The following is a 19,507-nucleotide window of genomic DNA, read 5'->3' as shown; positions in this document are numbered from 1 at the left end:
CTACTTTAATCTTAATCAATATCACATATCTCATAACCACTATACTACAACAAAAAAGGGTTTTTACGGTGCGCAATGCACGCCGTAAAAACCCTTCTACGACGTGTAGCGCATCATATTATGACCAGTTATGAAAAATTATTTACTTTCAATAACATGCTTCTTACACCGTTAAAAACTATTTAACGACAGATTTTGTGTATCATTGTTACTTTTTCTACGACATGTTATAGTACGCCGTTAAAAACTATTTAACGACAAATTTTGCGTTATTACTTTTTTTACTATTTTTGCACGTCGTTAATTGGTGAAACAAATAATGACGTTGATTGTGCACTGTAAAATATGTAATATAACAACTTATTATATCTGCCGTACAATATACAATTTATTTTTTAAAAAAAATTCAACAAGTTCTATTTGACCAATTTTGTATAATTTAACAAATATTACAAACAAGCATCACAAAACATCAACAACCACCAAAATATTATTTAAAACATCAAAAAGAAACTATATCCATAAATTATAAACATTCAACAATTATCTATACATAAATTATAAACATTTAATAATTGTCTATACACCTCCACAGAAACTCCAAATGCAAATCTGTCTTAAATCCAAACCTCCTCACAATGTGATCAACAAATGAAAGTGGGGTCACTGGATTCATCTTCCATTGAAGAGTAGATAGCACCAGAAGCTCCATTCTCTGGATTATCTTGGCTTCAAACACAAACTATGATTCTTCCACCTAATCACAACACGGAAATAAATCAATGACAACCTCATTCCTAAGCTTCCAAACTGACCATAAAACAGCAAATAGAATGGAATTCCAGATTTTCCTCTCCAGTTTTGACAGATTTACACCGGCCCACCATTGGAGCAAGTCATTAACAGAGCCTGGTAATGCCCAAACTAAACCCCACCATCTAATAACATGTGACCAAACTAACCAAACAAACAGACAGTGCAATAACACATGATCATCATATTCCACCTCAGTCCTGCAGAAAACAGAAAGAACAATAGCATTATTATTGAGAACTTCAATCCTTTGAAGATAGCTGGATGATTTGATCCTCCTTCTCCATGCCAACCACCTAAAGAATTGAGCTTTGGGAGGGGCAACATTTTTTCAAATAGAGGCAGTAATTCTACAAATAGGGCCCAAGGACAATTCAAACCAATGATAGGCTGAGGAGACAATCTATTTAAGCAACCAGTGGACCACCTTAAATTGTCAAACCTGTTGTCTCTAACAGCAGGTGCAGTAAGTAGAGCATCATTTAATCTCATTATTTCCTCCACCTCCCATTGAAACAGAGTTCTAAAATTTAAGGTCCAGCCCTCATGATCACCATTTCTGTTGTATAAAGAGTTAACTGTACCACACTTGGCTTTTACTTTTGGTTACATCTTTTTAACTCCTAGACCCCCTTGGCTTTTACTTTTGGTTACATCCTTTAAACTCCTAACCCTTAAAATCCACTCAACAGATTCTCTCCTTGCCATCATTAACTTTTGGTTACAACCACAATGCATGCTTATTTGCAAGTCATCCGTTTTATACCCATGAATAATAACCTAAATGAGTTTCGCATTGTTGCAACCAAAAAAAAAGAAAAAAGAAAAAGTGCAGAACATGGTTTTGCAGCAAATCTAATCACCTAACTAATATTCCAAGCAACCAAAAAGAGATGGTCAAAATCTAAGAATTTAATTAGAGGAAAAAAATGCAAATTAATATGAGCAATATTGAATTGAGGACCTGAAATTCCCTATTGATGGGTGATGCAAAAAAACTATTGAAAATATATCCTATAAATAATGTCGGTTGAGTGAAACACATTCTGTTCTATAATCAATGTTTTAAAAACCAGAATAGAGTTTAAAGCCTTTCAATAAGTGGAGATGGCAGTAGACTTGAAGAATTATTTACTTGTCAAAAAATACAATATAAAAAACAGAGTGAAGTAAATTAGCATTTCCTTAAATTGATCTTGTGGCACCAACAGGGCTATGAACAGTGCACTAGATCAAGGTCATCATAATTTATCTTCAAATTATTTCTCATCCTTTTTGCTAATTATGTTCGTTAATAGGCATTTTGATATCAGCATGATGCCACAAGTCAACCCAGTTACTTGGGTGGTTGGACAGCTAAAGGGTTGGTAGACAGTTAGGGTTGAATGCATTGGCAAGCAAGCAACATTTTATTACACAGCAATAGCATTGACTTCAAGCAAATACAAACATAAATTATTGTAACCACATCATGTTTGCCTATATAAATGCCATTTGAACAATTTTGTAAAACAATTAAAACTCAAATGAGACATGACCAAATAATTGAGAAAAGTCAAAGTTTGAAAACTGCATGTACCAACTTAAACTTTACACTTTTAAGATACACACGAGTAAAGATTGTAAAGTTTGTACTTATCAAAAAAAAAGATTGTAAAGTCTGTTTATTTTCCCTTTTCAATGTTCTATATGCTATCAAATTTCAACCTATAAAATATAAAGTTCTATTAAACTTGAAATTTCAGCCAAAAAAATCTTGTTTAAAAATTTATCAACCTTAATTTAAAATCTGAAGAGTTGATATTGTATAATTCTTATCACAGGTACAAAAGGCAACTAATTTCTTATAAACCAATGAAGCAAACAACTTACAACTAAATGAAACTATTGTAAGCCAGTAAAGCAGTCAACTTACAACTAAATGAAAATATGTTCTGTGCAATAACTTTTTAGTCAGCAAAGGTTAGAACAGCAATTTATGAATTAAAATATTATAACTACATGACAGTTTGAAGGTTACCTGAGTTGCATCCCATAAGATACTTTTTGGAGTCACAGGAAGCTCTCTCTTATTCTTCGATGGAAGAGGGGAACCATCATTAGCGGTCTCCCACTGCAACCAAGGCAGAATAACACCATCCATTTCAACAGGAAGAGAATTAGATCCTGATGTATTATACATTGTTTCTATTTCCCTAGAATGTGACACTGCATCTCTAGCCTTTGTTACTCCTAAAGTCGAACTTGCATCACTCCTTTCTCCATCAAATGAAGAAATATCTGTATCTTCAACATTTGAAATGAAGTCCTCAAAATATTTCTCTGCTTCTTCAGTCAATCGTTTAGACACCTTCTTTCTGTCATTACTCCTCTGGCAAATTGTAGAAGCATTGAAGTTAATAGAACACTTTATCATCACTACTCTCAACAAGGACTAAAGACAGATCCTGCAGTTTACACATATGGAGATTGAGAACCATACCTTTCAGGCCCGGGATGGTTTATCCACAATTGTAGAGCTCTTTGGATTAGGAAGCAATTCTGTCACAATTTTAGACAGTTCCCTACCACATTGCTCCTCTGAAACTATCTCAGCTAAGAGATCTTGTTTATGCCTTTCTGACTGGAAAATTTGTGGAAACTCATCATTTCACTGCTTCAAGTACTTAAAAAGCACAGAATAGCAACAACATATCTTTCAAAGTTTGCTCATCTGTCAATTGCTTCAATATTCTGGAAACTCACAAAAAACTGTCAATAACAAACTATCCCTCATTCAACTTAGTTTCACAAGATGGTGCTTAAGGGGTGATCTAAAATTTATTATGTTATGTTTGTCATCATCATTTCATGAAAAGCAATGTCAGCAATATATTATGTTTAAAGTCATTTGTCAAAAACATATCTCTAACACAATACTATAAATAGCCATTCAAGCAAAACAAAACAATTGTGATCATGCATCAAAATTTTACAATTGGAAAAACTAATTTATTTTTCCATCATCCAATAAAAAGAGAGTTTTTATCTCTTCAAGTGTCCTAGACTTATGGTCAAATGAGCAATTTTAGGGCATTAGCTTTTTCGGACACCATTAATTGAAAAAGCTAGTGCTCAAATCAGTGCCATGGCATAATGATAATACCTATAATAATGGATAGAAAATTAACACAGCAATAATATAGTAGTAGTATTATTATATAATAATTAAATAAAAAGAACATAATATTATGTGATGTTACTATATTGAATATATTAATTAACTAACAGCTATTATAAAGAAACAAATAGACTTTGTTATGCATGATGATGATGGTGTTTCCCCTAAACCCAAGACATTTTTCTTTCTTTTTCTTTTTTTTTTTTTTTTTTTTTTGGGGGGGGGGGGGTTGAATTCATAAATTAAACCAAACCAAACCAAACCAAACCAAGCCTTAAGTCCCATCAAATGGGTCGGCTACATGAATCCTTCTTCTCCACGCGGCCCTATCAAAGGCCATTTCATTAGTCAAATTAAGTAGATTCATATCTCTATTTATAATGCTAGTCAACGTTAATCTAGGCCTACCCCGTCCCTAACACTTCCATCTATCATTACAGTATCACATCTCTTCACTACTGCCTCTGTTGGTCTCCGTTGAATATGACCAAACCATCTCAAACGATTCTCTCTCAACTTATCTTCTATCGGTGCTACTCCTACCCATTCCCGAATACACTCATTCCTAATCCTGTCCTGTCTAGTCTTACCACACATCCACCTTAGCATTCTCATCTCAGTCACACTCATCTTCAATTAAAACAGGAAAAAATACAAGATTACAAGGGGGCATGCCCCAGGCCCTAACATGACTAAACAACCCAGCAAAAAAAAAAAAAACAAAACAAAACAAAACTGACAAAACCAACTAAAACCCAACAAACAAAAACAACCTCTACAAAAATGGCCACAGTACATGTGAGGCAGTAGCTGCAGAAATAGTGATACACACTCACAAACAACACCTAGACAGTTGCTAAACAGCCCGCAAACAGAGCTAGCAGCAGCAAGGCAGAATCAACAACAGCAAGGCAGAGACACACTCACACACAGCACCTGGGCAGCTATTCATAGAAGCTAAACTAAAGCATACACATCACAATCCTGCAGAATTTATAGACAGTAACAGCAGGCAGACATGGCACCTGGACAGTAACAGTTCCATTCTTTACAAAGAAACAGAGCATCACAGCCATGTACAATACTTGTGTTTACTCTTTGCAGCTGAAAATAGTGTAGTTATTTAAATAAAAAATAAGAAAAAAAAGATAATGACTAGTGTTGTTTACTCCATCTAATAGAATTATAATTTCACCCATGTACTAATTAAAAGTAAAAACTAATTAATGCCTAAGATAAAAACTTGCTCATAGATGACATTTCATCTTTAAAAATATTTATAGATGACATTTCATCTTTAAAAATCTTCAGAGGCCCAAACTCGAGGAGCTCACCTTCTGAAGAAGTAATACTTTTTTGGTCAAATAGACACAGCACTGCACCATACCACGGCACAAAAGACTGATTGGAGGAAAACAAATGAAAGAAGCTGAAAATATAAGGTCCGTTCATACCTTTCGAGCTTTTGAGACTTTGTTTTGAGCTTCAAGCTTGGCACGGTATTGTCTTCGCCTGAGAATTGCATCGTATTGTTTCGCATTAACATATATGGGCTCGTCCTGCGGAAAATCAAGAGGCAGTGGCACACGAGCCACCCCCAGCATTTGGGGATGATGAATCTGGTGACAGTGCGATGGTAAGTATCTCATAAAAGGGTTGCAGATAAAACACATCTTGAGTACTCAATCACCATAATGATGTGGTTTAAATAAACTAGCAGGTCATTGATTGATTCCAAGAAAATCAGAATAGAGTCAAAACCACAAGTGGCATTCAACGTAAAACCAAGTAAACGTTCCGTTTCTTCACTACTTTAACAAGAATATTAGGTTGCTGATATTACCAATTGACAAACTTTTAGTGTTACATTTCATTAAAAAAAAAAAAAACAAAACAAAACAAAAAGGAAATCTACTTCAATTATTAAAAAAAAAAATATATGTTGGGAGAAGAATAAGAACAAAGGTGATATGCAAAATAAAAAAGAACTGGAAAAGATGTATATTTAGAATGGCATAGTTCATCATAGACCTCCTTTATTAACTCTGAAGAATCTGTAAGGACAGCATAATTACTTGTTTATTTTTCAAAAAAGGATCATTCATTAATGCTGAGGAAGATTTTACTAGGTGAAAAGGATTGTCTAGAGTCTAGGCTTTGACAATCACAAAATAAACAAAATATATTACTTCACTCACTTTCTTTGGTACATTGAAGGGGATGGGCGGGTCAAACTCATGACCTTTTAGTGAGGTACACTGGCCACTGGGCTAAACCCTGCGGTTGCATAACTTCACATTTTACTGCCGAAGGAGTATCAAAAAACATGGAGTGCGCCATAAATATTAAAAGTAGTGCAGACACTAGCTCATCTTTTTGTACTTACTAGAAACAAGTGTGTGATACGAATGAAATGAATGTGCATAGGATGTGATGATACTTATAAATAGCCACTATGCTATTCTAAAGGATGTGATGGTTAGTGGGTGCATTGGAAGTACAGAAATTAGCAACTATAGCCATTTCTTAATTTTAAATTTACAAAATTTTCCATCTACTAAATCAGCAATTGAAGGCAAAAAAAACAAACAGATGCCAGTGGATATCAGCGTTTAGCATTCAGACAGACATGGCATAGATGTAGTGGCACCACAAAAAGCATAATTCTCATAAAAGAACTTTGAATAGAAGGATCAAAGAATTGTCCTAAAAACTCAAGCTGTTAGGATATGGGCCAAGGTTTTAGCGGTGGCAGCAACCGTAATGGTAACAGTGGTGCTGACATGGTTGCAGGGTATAACAATTGTAGAGTAACGGTGGTGGCAACCGCAACCATGAATTTTTTAGTTTTTCACACCAATTGGAAAAGATTAAAATCATATCCCATCAAAATTTTCATCATTCAAATCAAACATCAATTTCCAACCCATAACCAAACTGTTACAATACAACTCAACTAAGATACGCAAAAGTAAAAAAACTAAAAACAAACCTCTGAAACTGCACTGTATCACCGAAAAGCCAATTGAACATAAATCAAATATTTTTCCCTAGAAAAAAAAAAATCCAGCAATGAATTTAAATATAAAAACCCAAAAACCTTGGAAAAATATTAATAATTTTGTATCACCAAAAAGCCAATTGTACATGAATCAAATATTTTCCTTAGAAAAACAAAAAACAAAAGAAAAATTGAGCCTTTAAAAGTAAAAATCTTCTTATTTAGAAGCAATCTTCCATCAAACAAAACAAAACCCAGAGAAAATGGGGGGGAAGAGGATGGAAAGGGAAATAGAATTAAGAAGAAAAAAAATTCCAGAGTAAAAGACTGAGGCACATATGATTGAAACAATAATGGTGTCATACCGAGAAAAGGGAAAGAAAGGTGTGGCTATCAACACAAGGATGCCGAAGAGAGCTCCTTCGTGATTTGCAACGAATGGAAGTAAGGGACCTTTTTTTGGACTCAATCTGTTGGATTTAATAAGATAGAAGTAGAGCTGCCATCTCACACTTCTATACACTGCATACACACACACACATACATACATACATATATATATATATATATTGCCGAGAAAAATCTTTATATTTTATAAATAAGAAAATCAAATAGATAAATATAATAAAACAATAAAAGGGTTTCGATTGACTTAGAAGAAGGGACAAACAGATAGGATATACATGTATGGACATATGCAGAGAGAGAATAGAGAAAGAAAGGGGAAAAACGGCCAATTTCCCTGATTGTGGCGTGTTGAATATTTTAGTCCAATTCTAAGTTGTGTTTTCTAATTTATTCCCAATATAGGGTGAAACGGGTTTACAAAAATCGTTCTCCTTAAAAGGGCATTGGCAAAGCCGTTTTTGATGAATAAAAAATAAATAAAATTTTCGTTCATAAAAACGGTTTTTGTAAAATCGTTTTTACTTAACACCTAATTAATTTTAAGTTTATATAAAAAGGTTTTTGTAAAACTATTTTTATTTTTATTATTTTTTTTTCAATTTATAAATATTGTTTGCCTAAAATAATAATATTATCATAAATATAAAACAGTTTTCGGAAAGCCGTTTCATTTTACACAAAACCCATCTCCTTCTACTTTTACGAAAGCCGTTTTTGATATCCAGCCCATCTTCTTCTCCCTCACTCAGCCGAACTCCGATGGGAAGACCGACGACGAAGAGGAAGCAGCGAACAACGGCCAACAGTACACCACCGGGAAAACGAGGAACACCTTCATCAAACACCCACATTCAGGTTTGTATCGCATAAATGAGGATTTTCATTTCAAATTTGGGATTTTAAATTTCGAAATTAGGGATTGCTGAATCTAGGGCATTGAAAAGTTACAAATTTTGTTATTCGTAGGATATAGTTTACGATTTTCTGTATCTCAGTTTACTTTTTCTGTATCTCTGTTCACTCCTTTTTTGTTTATCTTATAATATCCTTATTTTCCTCTTTTTCAATACACTCTTAGCCACAAGATATAGTGGAATTTTGAAATATTGAAATCTTGAGACATAATCTTATGTTTGGAAATGTATTGGGAATATATGGCAAAATTTTAAAACAAAAGTAGGAATAGCAATGAAGTAGAGTGGGATTGGATTTGTGGTGTTCTATTCCTACACCATTCCTAGTTGGGGCAATACTACTAGCCTTGGCTCATTATTAGGATCCTTGGGGCATCTCCAATGGAGATGCTGAGCACACTACACACAAATTTATACAAGTATACACACCACACATTTGGCCATAAGCTAATACACCTAAAAAATCAAAATTTTAATTATATTCTCTTTAATTAATACACACAGATCCTTGGGGCATCTCTAGGATGGTATAGAGTTTGGGTTGGAAGTAAAGAGAGTTTGACTTGAAAATAGCAAGTTCACAAGAAGTAAAGTTCGAATTGGAAGTACGGAGAGTTTACCATTGCTTTGTTAGTTTGGCCAAATGATGCCTTTGGCCTTCAAATCTTCAATTAATAGTCTAGATATATATACAAATATCAACAATCCAATGGTGTGGAAACTATCTAATTCTTCCATTATAACCAAATGACTGCCTATTATATATTTTAATTAATAGTCTAGATATGTATAAATTTCAATGATCTAGCAGTATGAAAGCTATCTACATCCTTCCACCGCCTTATGATAAAAAAATTCTACAATTATCTACCTAATTATAGGGATTTCTACAAAATTTTACATAAATCTAAAATCGAATTCGTAACTCAAATATTTGATAAAATTCCCAAGTTGTGACATTATTCCCCGCCTAATACGACCACATCCTTAACGCAAATTCCTCGTGAAAGCTTTCGATCTTCTCTTCGAATTGATGCAAGAATTTTGCTAACTCGCTAACTCTCAACTTGTCAATTTCAAGTAGTCCATCTATTTTACTTGGTATTTTTAACACATCATTGGAGTTCCTAGTGATTCCAAACCTTTAAAATATCCAAATTCAACCTTTTAAATATCTACATTTAAGACGTATTAGTAGTATAATTTTCTCTCAATAAATGCAAATTATACAGATAGCATTTTTAAGTAAGAGACTATCTTATTTACGATTGACCCATGTAAACTGTAACGCCCTCAAAATAATAACATTAAACCCATCAAATAAGACATTCATTGACAAATGAAATAACCACATTCTTTTATTCATCAGAGTTTCATTACAAAAGTATTACATGTTAACAACAAAAGCAAAAATGCCCTACGGGCTTACAGCTTTCCAAGTTAACACTTGGTTACAACAAAAGAGTGCTAACTCATCTACACAGTAAGCCCTCGGCTTGAATATACATGTAATACATCAAAAATGAACTAAAACCACAACAATCTGCTCGCCTCTAGCCTCCCAAGCTATGACCTTGGAGGTGGCATGCTACCTGTACCTGAAAATGATATTCTCATATAGGGTGAGCCACAGCCCAGTAGAAATACACTAAACCAACCATGAACAATGACTAAAAGATTAGCAATTGATAGATGGCCAACACTGATACATCCACATAAATCACATTTTATGTCATCCGACTTATGAGTCCAAGTTACTTTTCATTTTCCCTTTTTCAACAGATGAGCATATTAGCTCTATCATCATCTCAACAGATATGTATAAAAACTATATCCCACATTCACAGATAAGCATATAAGCTATATCCACATTCCCAACAGATATGTATAACAACAATATCCCACATTCACAGATAAGCATATAAGCTATATCCACACTTCACAAAGATAAGCATATTAGCTCTATCTTCACTTCTCTAGACAAGCATATGAGCTGTATCTACGGAGTTCATCCCCTATCTTCTCCCAATACTATCCGGTTTAGAGGTACATCCCCCATCTTCCCCTAAACCACAGAGTACATCCTCCATCTCCTCCTCTACACATAACGTATACAAACGCATTGGTTCTATATACAATCACTCAATATATAGCGATCCCGGTTTTCCTTTTTGTGCTTAACTGTAATCCGGATTCGGTTTCGTAAGGGTGCAGTTGTCTTATCCTCTTTCTATCCCTTACTCTTTGTGTTCGAGCTTTGAGTTGTGTTGGGCAAGTTGGGAATAAGTTGGTTGTGTTTAAAACGTAAAATCTTCGCCTAGTTTTTAGTCTCTCCGCTCGAGCAGTGCTTTTGACGCTCGAGCGGGACCCTGTTGTTGCTTGTCCACTCGAGCGGGGGTGTTGGCGCTCGAGCAGGGAAATCACCCATCTAGTATTTCGTCTGCAGCGGTAGACGCTCGAGCGGAGGATTGGCCGCTCGAGCGGGAGTTTGTGTCTGACGCTCGAGCGGGGAGTTTGACGCTCGAGCGAGAACCATGTCTGTAAAAGTTCTGGGAGCGTGCATCCGCCGCTCGAGCGGGAGATTGGACGCTCGAGCGGGGATCTGTGAGTGACGCTCGAGCGGGGATTTTGCCGCTCGAGCGGGGCGACTTTTATATAAAGCCGAGATCCGACCTTTTTGTTCACTTTTCAATATCCTTTCTATAGCGATCCCGGGTTTACCCTTGTTATACCGTGATCCGGACATGTGTCTGTGGATGTTAGTAGTTGTTTATTATCTTGTTTACATCCTTTTTACTTCGTATTTGAGTTATAGGATGTGTTGGGCGGATTTGTTTCAGGTTGATTGAGTTTAGAAACCAAAACTAGTTGCCCAGATTTTTGGCCTGTCCGCTCGAGCGGAGATGTTGGCGCTCGAGCGGGGAATACACCCATCCAGTATTTGTTGTGCAGTGTTGTACGCTCGAGCGTAGGGTTGGGAGCTCGAGCGGAGGTCTGGTTCTGCAAAAGTGCTGAGCGAGTGCATTCTGCGCTCGAGCGGGAGGTTGACTGCTCGAGCGGAAGTCTGTGAGTGGCCGCTCGAGCGGGGTGTTTTACGCTCGAGCGGAGACCTGGGTTAAAGTCCCAAATTTGTGACTCTTCAAATCACTTTTTCACTTTCTCTTCTCTCTCTTACTTTTCCAAAAACACCATTGTTGAGTCCCTCTCTCTAGATACTACCTTCTCTCTAGGTTTTGATCTAGTAGGAGTGATTTACTCACCTTTGGCCTTTACAAAAAAGTTGTTGATCGTCGAGGGCTACATTTTAATCTGAAAATCACGGGTTTTGGAGCACGTTGGGTTTTGTCGTCTTCTCCTTTGGGACTCCGAATTTGAGGTAGGGATATCCTACTCCTCTCTATGGATTTTGTCTTTAAATTTTGGTATTTTGAGATGTTGGGCTTGGCTTGGTAATTTTGTGAAAGTTTGGGACTTTTGTGCAATTTTACAAAAGTTGAGGTTTTATTCATAATAAACCTAGATGTATGTTTGGAATGGAGAAATGGAATTGATGATAAATCATTGATGAAAATGGGACCTAAGGGTTGAAATGATAATTATGGAAAATGGCCTAATTACATTGTTTGATTAATTGGGATAATTAATTGAGAAGAATGAGGAAATGAAATGTTGATTGAATATCCATTTGTGCATTTATTTTCTGTTTAGAAATAACTGCTTTGGGCTATCGGTGGAGGATAGTCGTGATTGTTGTAGACAATGCATGTTGATTAGGCAAACTGAAACTAATCAATGAAATGTGTCATGGAACTTGACGGTTGATTGAATACATTAACTATATGTATTGAGTGATTGTATATAGAACCAATGTGTTTATATACGTTATGTGTAGAGGAGGAGATAGGGGATGTACTCCGCGGTTTAGGGGAAGATAGGGGATGTACCTCTAAACCGGATAGTGTTGGGAGAAGATAGGGGATGAACTCCGTAGATACAGCTCATATGCTTATCTAGTAGTGAAGATAGAGCTTATATGCTTATCTTTGTGAAGTGTGGATATAGCTTATATGCTTATCTGTGGATATTGTGGTTATACATATCTGTTGAGAATGTGGATATAGCTCATATGCTTATCTGAATGTGGGATATAGTTTTTATACATATATGTGGAAATGATGATAGAGCTAGCATGCTTATCTGTTGAAAAAGGGAAAATGAAAGGAAACTTGGACTCATAAGTCGTTTGACATAAATGTGTGATTTATGTGATTGTATCAGTGTTGGCCATCTATCAATTGCTAATATTTTAGTCATTGTTCATGGTTGGTTTAGTGTATTTCTACTGGGCTGTGGCTCACCCTATATGGGAATATCATTTTCAGGTACAGGAAGCATGCCACCTCCAAGGACATAGCTGGGAGGCTAGAGGCGGACATATTTTTGTCGCTTAACTTTTGATGTATTACATGTGACTTCAAGCCAAGGGCTTAATATGTAAACGAGTTAGTACTCTTTGTTGTAACCAAGTGTTAACTTGGAAAGTTGTAAGCCCGTAGGGCATTTTTGTTTTGATGTTAACATGTAATACTTATGTAATGGAACTCTAATGTATAAAAGAATGTGGTTAGTTTATATATAAATGCATGTCTTATCGGATGGGTTTAATGTTTTTTTTTAGGGCGTTACAACTTGGTATCAGAGCGTACCGGGTTCGAATACTTTGGGTACGTGGGAAGTGATTAGTATCACAATGGGTTTGTCTCGCTTGATAGAGACTTAGATGTAGTATCATATGCTATGTGCTTACTTGATAACATGCTTATGTGACTATGTGGGTATGGGATTTAGTTTCTAGGTTGTTGATTGGATCCTTGGGTTTCTGGGAGTCTTGTTGGAAAAGCACTTGATCGACGCTGTTTCTGACCGGAACTCTAGTAACGCCTCGGGACTATCATTATCCGGAAATGAAATTCGTAAGTGCTTATGTGTTTATGTGCTTACGTGGAGTGAATTACTGTTGTCCATGCATTAGGACGTGAGTGTTTAGTTTCGGCACATTTGTGAATGTGCTAACGTTCTGTGTTACCTTTATTAGGATGTCAGGACGAGGAAGAGGTGCTAGGCGTGGTAGACCTGCGAGGCAGGAAGCACCGTTACCGGGTGAGATTCCGGCAGTGCAGGAGGGAGTTGGTCAGGCCAGTGTGGCTGAGCCAGTGGGTCAGCAGGCTATGGGTGCCTTGGCCAGAGAGATAGCAGGAGCTTTGGGTATTCTTAGAGCTGGGAATCAGGCAGCTGAGGCAGGGCCTTCTTTCTTGAAGAGGGAGTTCTTCCGGTCTAATCCGGATGAGTTTATCGGGGATCCGAAAGAGCCACTGAAGGCTGATGAGTGGCTAGAGCAAATGAGTAAGACGTTCGAGATGCTTGGCATCGAGGACGGAGCACTGAAAGTGACCTTGGCATCCTTCCAACTGAAGGGAGATGCGGGTCAATGGTGGAAGTATGAGAAGGCTCGTGTTGGTGGTACTTGGGAGGCGTTTATAAATGCTTTACAGGAGAGGTTTTTGTCTGCAGTAGCTAGGGAGAAGCTGAGGGATCAGTTCAGCCGGCTTAATCAGCAGGGCTTGTCAGTGGCCGAGTTTGAGGCTACTTTTACCAGTCTGTCCAGGTTTGCACCTGAACTGGTGGCGTCCGAGGAACGCCGTTGCTATGAGTTTGAGCGGAAGTTGAGGCGGGGCCTCAAGTTGAGGGTTGGTGGGTCTTATATTCGAGAGTATAGACACCTGGTAGATGCTGCAGCTCATATGGAGCTCATGATGCAGGAGGAGGATGAGGGGCAGAGAGGCTCCAAGAGGAGTCAAGATAGTCAGGGTGATGGCAGGAGGCAGAGGGGTTCTAACCCTCAGCAGTCGCAGGGTGGTGTTGCTAGATCGACCTTCCCAGTGCCGAGTGCAGGCTCCGGGAGAGGTGGTCAGGGGGAATTCACCTGTTACAAGTGTGGCCAGTTGGGTCACAAGGTTTCTGTTTGCCCGCAGAAGGGTGGGGGTCAGAGAGCTGCTTCTTCTTCAGCTAGACCGCAGAGTTAGAGTTTGAGCAGGGGGCAGCCCTTGACTTGTTATCAGTGTGGACAGCCTAGGCACCTGAAGAGGTTTTGCCCACAGTTGAGTGCCACTTCGGGGGCGTCTGGTTCTAGGCAGACGCAGAGTTATCAGCCAGCTCAGTCTGTGCAGGCCTCGAGGGCCAATCCGGGAGCTTCGTCATCCCAGTCTGTGCAGCAGTCTTTTGCTCCGAGAGGTGAGCAGGTAGACCAGGGGCCTACGGGGCGCGTGTATGCTGTTACCGCGCAGGATTTGGTACCAGCTCCATCAGTAGTGAGAGGTACTTTTCTGTTTTGCAACTCGGTTGCTAATGTGTTGATAGACACGGGTGCATCTCATTCTTTTGTATCTGCTGCATTTGCATCTGTTTTGGAATTGGAGTTAGCACAGTTAGCATCTCCTATTTGTGTGGTATCGCCTTTGGGCGGTGAGTTGATCCTGAAACAAGGTGTTAGAGGATGTGATATAGAAGTCGCCGACTATAGGCTTCCTTTTCCGTTTGTTGTCATGCCCATGAAGGGTTTTGATGTTATTTTGGGTATGGACTGGTTATCGTCATACCGGGCTGTTATTGATTGCTACCGCCAGAGGGTCACGTTATGTACCTTGAGCGGGGAGTGGTTCCATTTCTTGGGAGACCGGGTTGTAGTATTTTGCCACCGGGGTATGATTCGCGAGGGCGAAGTGAGCTTAGTAGTCTACTGGCTAGTGTTGAGACTGGTGAGTGTGATGAGACCCAGGTTATATTGCCGAGGGTGGTTTGTGAGTATTCGGATGTCTTTCCCGAAGATCTTGTTAGTTTGCCACCTCACCGAGAGATAGAGTTCTCTATTGATTTAGTGCCCGGCACGGCGCCGATTTCTATGGCACCTTATCGTTTTGCTCCAGCAGAGTTGGTTGAGTTGAAAGTTCAGCTCCAGGAATTGCTAGATAAGGGTTTTGTTCGCCCTAGTGTTTCGCCGTGGGGAGCACCGGCCCTCTTTGTTAAAAAGAAAGATGGTGCCTTGAGACTGTGTATTGACTATCGGAAGTTGAATCGGGCTACGGTTAAGAATAAGTACCCTATGGCCCGTATAGATGATTTGTTTGACCAGTTGAAGGGTTCCCATTGTTTCTCTAAGATAGACTTGAGATCGGGTTACCACCAGTTGAGGGTCAGGGAAGAGGATATTCCGAAAACGGCATTCCGTACGCGGTATGGCCATTATGAGTTTCTGGTGATGCCATTTGGGCTTACCAATGCACCGGCAGTCTTTATGGACTTGATGAACCGGATTTTCCGGGAGCTCTTAGACCGATTTGTGGTCGTTTTTGTGGACGACATTCTTATTTATTCGCCTACTGAGGAGGAGCATGAGGCACACTTGAGAGTGGTGCTTGAGTTGCTTAGAGCCCATAGGCTGTATGCCAAGTTTGGGAAGTGTGAGTTCTGGCTGAGGGAAGTTAAATTCTTAGGCCACGTGGTATCCGGGGAAGGGGTGTCTGTTGATACATCCAAGGTTGAGGCAGTGCAAGATTGGGCACAGCCTAAGAGTGTGTTTGAGATCCGCAGTTTTCTGGGATTAGCTGGGTATTACCGTCGGTTTGTGAAAGATTTCTCCAGGTTAGCGTCACCGTTGACTAGACTGACTCGGAAGGGAGTCAAGTTTGTGTGGAGTGAGACTTGTGAAAAGTCGTTCCAAGAGCTAAAAGTTAGATTGACCACCGCTCCGGTGTTGATTATTCCGGAGAGAGGGTTGGGTTATGCGGTTTATTGTGATGCCTCACGGGAGGGTTTGGGTTGTGTGTTGATGCAAGAGGGGAAAGTGGTAGCTTATGGCTCACGTCAGTTGAAAATACACGAGAAGAATTACCCCACACACGACCTAGAGTTAGCAGCAGTGATCTTTGCCTTGAAAATCTGGAGGCACTACCTTTATGGTGAGAGGTTCGAGGTATTCTCGGATCATAAGAGTTTGAAGTATCTGTTTACACAGAGAGACTTGAATTTGAGGCAGAGGAGGTGGATGGAGTTCATCGAGGATTATGATTTTGAGTTACATTATCATCCAGGAAAGGCCAATGTTGTGGCCGATGCCCTTAGTAGGAAATCCATTAGTGATGTAGCTTGTATAGCCATCCGGGAATGGGAGATGTTGGGAGCACTTGGCGAGTTTGATTTGCTACTGGGCGAATCTATTGAGGCTGCGGCCTTGTTTTCTGTTGTTGCGCAGCCTACTCTTGTGACTAGAGTGTTAGAGGCACAGGGAGGTGACCTTGAGGTAGAATCCCTCCGAGAGAAGATCTCCAGTGGAACAGTTGAGAAGGGTTTGACGGTGTATCCCGACCTGAGTGTGAGATACCGAGACCGTCTGTTTGTACCGGAGGCTTGCCGTGAGGAAGTACTCCGAGAGTTTCACCATTCGCGCCTTGCGGTGCATCCGGGAGGTACTAAGATGTATCAGGATTTGGGTCGCCAATTTTGGTGGCGAGGTATGAAGAGAGATGTGGCAGTTTTCGTATCGAAGTGCCTTACTTGCCAGCAAGTGAAGGCCGAGCATCAGAGGCCAGCGGGTTTGTTGCAACCCTTGCCTATTGCCGAGTGGAAGTGGGAGCATATCACTATGGACTTCGTTGTAGGTCTTCCGAGGACTCAGCGGGGTAGTGATGCTATTTGGGTGGTTATAGACCGATTGACTAAGTCTGCGCACTTCATTCCTATGCGCGTGAGAGATTCGGTGGATCATCTCGCCGACTTATATATTCGGGACGTAGTGAGATTGCACGGGGTCCCAGTGACGATCATCTCAGATAGAGATCCTCGTTTTACTGCTAGATTGTGGCAGAGTTTGCAGAGTGCCTTGGGTACTAAGTTGACCTTTAGTACGGCTTATCATCCTCAGACTGACGGGTAGTCCGAGCGTACTATTCAGATCCTCGATGATATGCTTTGAGGTTGTGTCCTGGACTTCAGTGGGACGTGGGAGAGGCACTTGCCATTGGTAGAGTTTGCCTACAACAACAGTTTTCAGTCTAGTATCGGTATGGCACCGTTTGAGGCCTTGTATGGCCGACCGTGTAGGTCTCCAGTTTGTTGGGCCGAGGTGGGTGATGCACCTTTGTTGGGTCCGGAGTTGGTTAGGGAGACGACGGAGAAAGTTGAGCTTATCCGTAGGAGGCTTGTTACAGCCCAGAGTCGACAAAAGAGTTATGCCGACCGTAGGAGGAGGCCTTTGGCGTTTGAGGTAGGTGATCATGTCTTTCTGAAGATATCACCTAGGCGAGGATTGATGAGGTTTGGAAAGAGTGGGAAGTTATCCCCTCGGTTTATTGGTCCTTTTGAGATTCTTGAGAGGATTGGTGAGGTTGGTTATCGGTTAGCCTTACCGCCGCAGTTGACCGGAGTACATGACGTGTTTCATGTGAGTATGCTTCGGAAGTATGAGCTAGATCCATCACATGTGCTGGATTGGACTGATTTAGAGGTAGATGAGGATGCCTCGTATGAGGAGAGACCGGTTCGGGTCTTGGTTAGGCGGGATCAGGTCCTGCGTGGCAAGACCATTCCTTTGGTGAAAGTCTTGTGGAAACATCACGGAGTGGAGGAAGCCACTTGGGAACGTGAGTTGGAAGTCCGAGAGAAATATCCGGACTTGTTTGTTGATATGTAATCTTATATTTACATTTTGCTTTTGTTGAACTTAAGAGCTTTTATATATGTCTTAAGTTGTGAAACATTGAAAATGTTTGGTTTATTGGAAGTATGTTATAGAACTTGCCTCATATGGAAGTTGAATGTGACATTATATATGTTGATATATTGTTGAAATTGGAAAGATGATGCATAATGTTGATGCATGTTGAAAGTACATATGTTGTTTACATATTGTGAAATGTCTCTTGTTAAAGGGATGGGATGACCGGTAATGGGTCGAAATGTTAAATGTTAAAGTGTAACATTGTCTAAAATTGGAGGAAAACTTGTTTTTGAAAACTTGTGTTTAATTTCGGGGACGAAATTCTTTAAGGGGGGGAGGTTATAGCGATCCCGGGTTTACCCTTGTTATACCGTGATCCGGACATGTGTCCGTGGATGTTAGTAGTTGTTTATTATCTTGTTTACATCCTTTTTACTTCGTATTTGAGTTATAGGATGTGTTGGGCGGATTTGTTTCAGGTTGATTGAGTTTAGAAACCAAAACTAGTTGCCCAGATTTTTGGCCTGTCCGCTCGAGCGGAGATGTTGGCGCTCGAGCGGGGAATACACCCATCCAGTATTTGTTGTGCAGTGTTGTACGCTCGAGCGTAGGGTTGGGAGCTCGAGCGGAGGTCTGGTTCTGCAAAAGTGCTGAGCGAGTGCATTCTGCGCTCGAGCGGGAGGTTGACCGCTCGAGCGGAAGTCTGTGAGTGGCCGCTCGAGCGGGGTGTTTTACGCTCGAGCGGAGACCTGGGTTAAAGTCCCGAATTTGTGACTCTTCAAATCACTTTTTCACTTTCTCTTCTCTCTCTTACTTTTCCAAAAACACCATTGTTGAGTCCCTCTCTCTAGATACTACCTTCTCTCTAGGTTTTGATCTAGTAGGAGTGATTTGCTCACCTTTGGCCTTTACAAAAAAGTTGTTGATCGTCGAGGGCTACATTTTAATCTGAAAATCACGGGTTTTGGAGCACGTTGGGTTTTGTCGTCTTCTCCTTTGGGACTCCGAATTTGAGGTAGGGATATCCTACTCCTCTCTATGGATTTTGTCTTTAAATTTTGGTATTTTGAGATGTTGGGCTTGGCTTGGTAATTTTGTGAAAGTTTGGGACTTTTGTGCAATTTTACAAAAGTTGAGGTTTTATTCATAATAAACCTAGATGTATGTTTGGAATGGAGAAATGGAATTGATGATAAATCATTGATGAAAATGGGACCTAAGGGTTGAAATGGTAATTATGGAAAATGGCCTAATTACATTGTTTGATTAATTGGGATAATTAATTGAGAAGAATGAGGAAATGAAATGTTGATTGAATATCCATTTTTGCATTTATTTTCTGTTTAGAAATAACTGCTTTGGGCTATCGGTGGAGGATAGTCGTGATTGTTGTAGACAATGCATGTTGATTAGGCAAACTGAAACTAATCAATGAAATG

The 19,507-nt window shown here is 39.5% G+C and overlaps 1 long non-coding RNA gene across 5 annotated transcripts in view; it reads right to left on the bottom strand.

Moving 5' to 3' along the window:
* Positions 1–490: 490 nt before the first annotated feature.
* The window catches only part of LOC145808670 (uncharacterized), a 34,630-nt gene continuing 15,613 nt past the window's right edge, over positions 491–19,507 (bottom strand). Inside the window, exons 1-6 of one of the 5 annotated variants that reach the window (XR_014352155.1) lie at positions 7,340–7,506; positions 6,966–7,023; positions 5,428–5,592; positions 3,296–3,546; positions 2,834–3,184; positions 491–1,013 (exon numbers count right to left, since the gene is read on the bottom strand). This is a non-coding gene — a long non-coding RNA (uncharacterized LOC145808670). Of the gene's footprint in view, positions 1,014–2,833; positions 3,185–3,295; positions 3,547–5,427; positions 5,593–6,965; positions 7,024–7,339; positions 7,507–19,507 lie in introns of those variants that run through there. The other 4 variants (XR_014352137.1, XR_014352149.1, XR_014352143.1 and 1 more) reach the window with 4 other exon arrangements.

The sequence above is a fragment of the Camellia sinensis genome, chromosome 2 (genome assembly GCF_055761805.1).
Source record: "Camellia sinensis isolate YWXY chromosome 2, ASM5576180v1, whole genome shotgun sequence".
NCBI lineage: Eukaryota > Viridiplantae > Streptophyta > Magnoliopsida > Ericales > Theaceae > Camellia > Camellia sinensis.
Note: the sequence above shows the minus strand (reverse complement) of the source record. Positions and strands in the feature narration are given on the sequence as shown.